Source organism: Oryctolagus cuniculus, chromosome 11, assembly GCF_964237555.1.
Source record: "Oryctolagus cuniculus chromosome 11, mOryCun1.1, whole genome shotgun sequence".
In the NCBI taxonomy this organism is placed as follows: Eukaryota; Metazoa; Chordata; class Mammalia; order Lagomorpha; family Leporidae; genus Oryctolagus; species Oryctolagus cuniculus.
The window spans coordinates 108,245,702-108,253,437 of record NC_091442.1 but is presented as its reverse complement, the minus strand read 5'-3'; positions in this window follow the sequence as shown (position 1 = coordinate 108,253,437).

Below are 7,736 nucleotides of genomic sequence, written 5' to 3'. Positions count from 1 at the left end.
AAATGGGATTACATCAAATCGAGACACTCCTGTACTGCAAAAGAACACTCAGCAAAGTGAAGAGGCAACCAATATAATGGAAGAGATTATTGCAAACTATGCAACTTTTCAAAAGAGGAAATTCAAATGGCCAAGAGACACATGAAAGAATGCTCAGGATCACTAGCCGTCAGGGAAATGCATATCAAAACCACAATGAAGTTTCACCTCACCCCAGTTGCAATTGTAATCTGTAGATGTGAAATTGACACTTCGAGAGCAATGACTTTGAACAGTCCTTGTCTTGACTATTGAAGAACAGTGTTTTTTTTTTTTCATACTATTTGTTAAACTCTTTACTTAACATAGAGATAATCATATGTGTATGAAGTTAATTGTAGATAGATCTTGGTAAAAAAAAATAAAAGCAGGAATAAAAGAAGGAGGAAGAGGAAGGGTGGGAGGGTGGGCACAGTGGGAAAAATCATCAAGTTCCTAAAGTTGAAATCAAGACATGCATGAAGTTTGTAACTGTAAAGATATATAGTTCTGCATACAGTCCTACAGACTTACTTCTAAGGGTACAGTTTAAAAACTTGCCAAGGAACCCCAAATCCACTAAAGCTGGGTGGTAAAAATATCATCTTATGTGTTAAAGTGATCATATAAATGGGATTAAGTGTCTGCAGCAGACTCACAGAATGACAATTGCTTTAAGTAGCATTCTGACCTCAAAATCAGCCCTTAAGGCATTCTGGTCTGACTGAAAAGCCCACAAGAGCATTTCAGGCATGGAAAACCAAGATACTGTGGTTAAAAAAAACGCTCTACATGAAAGACCTCTGTGGGTGAGTCCCAGTGGAAAGAAATGGCCATCAGAGAAGGAAGTACTTTTCTCTGAAGGGAGTAGAGAACTTCTACTTTGCTTATGGCCTTGTCTAAATATTAAAGGAATTTGTGGATTCAAAAAGCTTCCATAGCCTAGGAAGCTCATGTCAAGAGCCTCAGGTGATCACTGATCACTAATATGAGTGTTAATTGTTAAATTAACAAGAGTCACTGTGCACTAACTTCCCATGCAAGATCTCTGTCCTCAAAGAGTTGTATTATGAAAGTTAACAGTAAAGTTTGCTCTCAAAGATTGATTTCATTTGAGTGTATTAAGTGAAGGATATTCTATGTTTACAAGTTTTAGTTATGCCTTAGAGTCCAACTCTATTGCTTGTTAAGTGCTTCCTTAATTAATGATAAAACTTGTTCTCGGCCAGCGCCGTGGCTCACTAGGCTAATCCTCCGCCTAGCGGCGCCGGCACACCGGGTTCTAGTCCCGGTCGGGGCGCCGGATACTGTCCCAGTTGCCCCTCTTCCAGGCCACCCCTCTGCTGTGGCCAGGGAGTGCAGTGGAGGATGGCCCAGGTGCTTGGGCCCTGCACCCCATGGGAGACCAGGAAAAGCACCTGGCTCCTGGCTCCTGCCACCGGATCAGCGCGGTGCGCCGGTCGCAGCGCGCTGGCCGCGGCGGCCATTGGAGGGTGAACCAACGGCAAAAGGAAGACCTTTCTTTTAATGTATTAAATGGAGGCTATTCTTATGTCTCATAAGTTATAGTTATGTCTAAGTGCTCGCAAAAGATGTATCATTCTTGAGTGCTTCTTTAAAGTTAATTAAGTTTCTAAAAAAAAGTGAAATTAACTGAGAGATGCAATGACTTTGGAAAAAAAAGGAAAGAAAGAAAGGAATTTTTCACTTGGCTTTTGCACATGTTATCATTTTGTGTTTCTCCCAAAATACAGGACCAACTATACTCCAGGGATGAATTCTGCTTCTACTCTGACATGAAGACTGACCCTTGGCAGCTTTCAAATGTCAGTTTGTTCCTGCTTCTAGCCCTAAGGGCTCCAGACATAATGGTAATCAGACTCCCAGCATCGCCAGGCATAGAAGAACCCATTTGTGTTGCTTTCTGGGAACACTGTTTTGCACCAAGAATGGCACCTCCAGGATTCTAGCTTCTTCATTCTCTTCTTAAGTTGTTTCCTTCCCTTGAGAATTTGGAAGTGCCTTCAATGCTTCCGGCTTCTCCCCAAAGTCACAGGACACCATATGTTACCGTGGACTTCTGCTTCTGAGTGCTACAGAAATTCAGAACCCAGGGGAACAATACAGAGAAGACAGGCTTCTGTCTCCAGACTCCTTCCAGGCATCTGGTGTTGCTCAAGCAGCCGAGGTGGACAGGCCTCATGGCGACAGGCAAATGGGAACCAGGCCTGCATTTGGGTGGTCTGCTGCTTGCTGTCCATCATAGGCCAAGGAGCAAAACCGTTGGCAGAAGCAGCTGTGTCACCAAGGCCAAGACATCTCCAGGGAGGACAGTGGTGACACAGGCCTCCCCAGAGGGTTGCTGGCACAAAACGCCCCTCGGACAACACTGCCCCACACCATAGGAACTCTTTCATCACTGAGTCAGCCTCATTGAGTTGTCCAACAAAAGCCAATGGAAGGCAGTGTCACCACTTGTTGAATGATCATCACGGCTGAGGGTCCAACCAATCCACAAATGGGAAATCTCACTCGGGAATTCTGGGACTGGAGAAGAAGAGGAACCAAAGATGGTGAGTTGGCTGGCACAGGGTAGCCCAGAGCTCAAGGCAGCTGCTCCTCTATTGCACCAAATTGGAAATTACTTCATATTTTGGGACACTTTTCTGACAGTAAATTGAGATGGTTGGACTGGGTCTTAGAATCCTAGAATATTAGAGGTAAGTGGTCATATAAAGAAACTCCCTGATGCCACAGATGGGTAAACTGAGGTTGACTCATATCTTCAATGTGAGTTTACTGAGCTCTACTGTGTGTCAAGTACTAAGTGCTAGGGATAAAATGGTGGGTAAAAGTTTATACAATACCTCACCTCCAGGAGCTTGTAGTGCAGAAGAGAAGAGAAGGAGACGTTGATTGGATCATCACATACATGTATGCTTAACACAAACTCCAGGTCTATGAAGAGGGAACCAACATACTAAGAACATATTTCAGGCAGACCCACCCTGGAGACCGTCCTACAGGGAAGCCCTTTCAGAGCTAAGACCTGAACAATATAGGTTGTAAGCAGATGAAGGAAGTGGTGCCTGGGAACAGAGTATGTATACAAAGGCCCCAAGGCAGGAGAGGACAGAGGACCTTCAAGAAAGTGACAGCAGCCAAAGGGTAAGGGACCTGGAAAAGACAGAGATGGGCAGAGAGTGGAACAAGATGAGACCAGAGAGGGAGGCAAAGGCCCTGTGGGCTGCCCTGAAGGGTCAGTTTGGTAGGCAGAATTCTAAGATGGCAACAAGGATCCTACACTCTGCAGTCCTCCCTTTGAGCGTGGGTAGCTGGGAGCATGAATACAGCGGGTATCTCTCCCATGAGTAGACTTCATTTTAATGGCAGAAGGGTCTTGCAGATGTAATTAAGATACTAATCAGTGTCACTGACTTAATGAAAAGGAAGAATGTGCTAGCCAGGACTGAGCTGATCAGTTGAGCCCTAAAGGGATGCAAGAAGTAGCAGCTGACTCTTCCCTGCTGGACAGGAAGAAAGGAAGTGGCCACACGGCAGGCTGTCCATGGAGGGGCCCCTGTGGGCAGGTCCTGAGGGCAAGCCTATAGGAGCTGAGACAAACCCCCAGGTGGCAACCAGCCAGACAGCAGGATCCCTGCACTGCAGTCATGAGCCAAATGAATCCTGCCATCTGCCTGAATGGGTTGGAAGAGGCTCACAAGGCCCAGGTGAGACCACAGCTCCAGCCAACACCTTGTCTCCAGCCCTGTGACATGGTAAACAGAGAATCCAGCCACCTCACACATAGACTTCCAACCAGAAGAAACACTGGCATAGCAAACAGGTGCTGACCTACGTCCAGGACTCTGTGGTGATTGTTTTTGTGAGCACAAAATTATACAGCTTCTTAAAGATTTTCATCATTATTTGAGGGGGGGAGCATTAGACAATCACTGGAGAATTTTAGAGGGGGCCAGGAGGGAATCACATAATCACATTGGCTTTCTGAAGACATTCCTTGTGCTGCTGTACAGAGAACGAACTGGAAAAGTGCAAGGGAGGACGGCAGTGTCAGTAAGCAGCTAATAGATGATGGTGGTTCTGAAAGCAGGGCTTGACTTGACAATAGGGAGGCAGACAGAAAAGATATGTATACAGTAACCAAAGAAACCCTCTGCTTTAATCCTTTAGTAATATATATGAAAACATTGGCTTCAAAATAATACAGAGGGCTGGTGCCGCGGCTCAATAGGCTAATCCTCTGCCTGTGGCGCCGGCACACCAGGTTCTAGTCCCAGTCGGGGTGCTGGATTCTGTCCCTGTTGCCCCTCTTCCAGGCCAGCTCTCTGCTGTGGCCAGGGAGTGCAGTGGAGGATGGCCCAAGTGCTTGGGCCCTGCACCCCATGGGAGACCAGGAGAAGCACCTGGCTCCTGGCTTCAGATCAGTGCAGTGCGCCGGCCGCGGTGGCCATTGGAGGGTGAACCAACAGCAAAGGAAGACCTTTCTCTCTGTCTCTCTCTCTCTCTCACTGTCCACTCTGCCTGTCAAAATAATAATACTAATAATAAGAGTAGTTGGGAGTGCAGATGGAACAGAATGTCATTTTTTGAAAGTTATTTATTTATTTGAAAGAGCGAGAGAGAGAAATCTTCCATCTGTTGGTTCACTCCCCAAATGGTCACACCCCATGCACTTGGGCTCTTCTATTGCTTTCCCATGTGCATTAGCAGGGAACTGGATTGAAAGGAGAACAGCCAGGACTGAATCAGCACCCAAACTGGCATTGCAGGTGGTGGCTTAACCCACTCTGCCACAACACTAGCCCCAGAATTTGTCAAGTTTTAACAATCATTCAGATTGGGAAAAGGTACATCAGATTCATTATACTATTTTCTCTATTTTATTTATGTACAAGCACAATGACTATGAGGTAAAATGTATACACAGATCTTAAGAATATGGTTTTATGAATTTTGTCAAAAGCATATACGTACATTACCAACACCTCCTATCAAGGCAGATCAATGGAAAAGTCCCCTAGAAAGCTTCCTCCACTCCCCGCCCAGCTACTTCCAGAGTTGTTCAGCGAGGAAATTACAGAGATAAAAGGTTGTGATCACAGTTGAATTATTAACCTGTAAATTATAGATGATTCATGTAGCAACTAGATCAAGAATGTGAATGAGAGGTGACAGAATGGCAATAGGGTGGAAGGGAAAGTCAATGGCTTCCAGGAAGCTTAGACTTAAAACCAAGACTCCAATTGACCTCAGTTCTTGAAATGATTATTTCTCACCTAAGTAATTTCAAGCATCTCTTAATTAAAAGCAGTCCTAGGTTATATGAGTTTTAGCACTATCAGTCACACTTCAAATTCCTTTTAATAATAAATAAGACAAATTTCAAGAAATGATTAAGAATATACGAAGAGGTCTTAGAAATCAATCAGAATATATTGAACAAGAAAAATATGGCAAAGATAGTAATAGGCAATTCAAAAAGAAGAAAAACAAATGGCAGACATAAAAATATTCAACTTCAACAATAATAAAGGCTTAGAAGTTTAAAAATCATAGATAGCTTCATACATCCCACGGATCATAAAAGATTTACAGTATTGAGAAAACCCGATTTTAGTTAAGATGTTGGGAAAGGGCTATGTTTGTGAACAGAGGAACGGAGCGTGCACTGGAAGCACTTCCTGGAGAGTAGGTGTCAAGTATCAAAATCTTAAATGTACTTTTTCACATGAATTTCTCCATTTTAGAATTTTATCCTCTGGCGATCATTGCACCAGCATGGAAGGATGCCTCCTCATTACAGAATGTCTTGAAACAAGGAGAGTTATACACATTCTAAGCTCCATTCCCATAGCACAGTGGAAGAGCACGTGGTCATTGAAGTGTTCATGAAGTTCTGTGTTCACATACTAAAATACTCACATACTGTTGAATGAAGCAATAGCAATTACAGAGCACAATGTATAGTATGCCTCCACTTACATAAATTTATAGATCTCTATGTAGGAATATTTGCATTTTCAACAAACTTCTGAAATTCTAGGTAATAGGATTTGCGATTTCTTTTTATAATTTTCCATGACTTTTGTTTTTTAAAATAATGAGCAAGAATACAATCAGATGAAATCAGATGGAAAAATAAAGTGATTTTATCTTGGAGTGAGCCTGCACATCAGCGAACAAGAGGAATGGCCCATGCAGGAAACACAGCTGGAATGTGGTTCTCAGCCAGAATAACCCTACTGGGTAAGGCACGTGGGCTTTGTCATGCATGCCGATGAGAGACTGGCCAGATCTTGAACTTGCCTGCTCTTCACCTCTACTCACCTCTACTCCAGTTCAGCCTCTGACTCCTGATTTGCAAAACAGGATTTTTAGTAGCTGATCCCCTCTACAACCTTGACTGCCCAGGAAAGCCAACCATTCCACCTTGATTCTCTTGTTGAACCCCTTCTTCAGCTCTGAACTCTTTCTTGCAGTCTTTCTTTAGGATTAGCCATTCAATTTAGATCTGTGCTGTCCAGTATTGTCATTGATCACAAATGGCTATTAACACTGAAAACAACTAAAAATTAAGTAGAATGCATAAAGTGGTACAAGCCACTACTTAAAAGCACTTGGTAGCCACATGTAGATAGTATCTTCTGGATGAGACAACAGGGACAAAAAATACTAAATATTTTCATCATCACAGAAAGCTCAGAGCTCTTAGTGGCCAGGAATGGTCCCCAGCTCACCACTGAGATCTCAGCAGCACATTGAGTATCTGACACCCAACATGCCTTCATTGAATGAGTGAAGAATTAATGATCTAATCCAGCAAATTCAAACACTTTGGTGCGAGGTGGGAAAGGCATTCAGCAGAAGCTAACTTTTCAGCCAAGTCCGAGCTGGTAATTATACACATTGGGTGGGTCAAGAGGAGGGTAGAACATTCCGGATGGGGAAAAGACATTGATTTAGTGAGCAGTGAGAAGGGAGTTGGCACCATCAAGCTATTGTTCTCAAGCTCTTTGCTTGCTGCCAATTAGGAATCATCCCAGGGGTGCTTGCTTATCAGGCTTCCTCCAGTATGCACACAACCCGATTCGGTATTGTGAAGTCTGCCCTGACTAATTAGGTTCTTGGCAGTTCAACAGTCAGGCAATTTATTTATTTATTTTTTAATTCTGTCTCATTATTAATTTTGATTGGAGCTCAAAGTATCCACCCAGAGAATTTCATGAATTTTTTTTCCAAGACTTTCAATCCAAATGCCCACTTGTTCAAATGTTCATATAACCATTATCAAAATGAATGTGTCCTAAATGGCTCTGGGTATGGGAGAGACAGCTGAATTCTTAACAGGAGTTTCATTCCATCCCCAGGCAAGAGACTCGCAGCCAATTACCAATGGAGAGATGAAAATAGGTTGGTAGGTTGATCATGAACCAGTTTTAGGAATCTTTTCTTCTTTCTAGTTTGATAGTAACCCAGACTACATGGAACTGAAACATAGCTCCATCACCTCCCAGCTGTGTGATATTTCTGACCCTCAGTTTTCTTTTCCATAAAGTGGGATAAGAGAAGTATTAGGAGTATTAAATAAGCTAATAATAGTAGAGTGCTATGATCAAGAATTTCAAATGTCTACTTGACTGAATATTGGAGTGCCCAGATACTTGGTTACATATTTTTCTGGATGCCCTTATAAG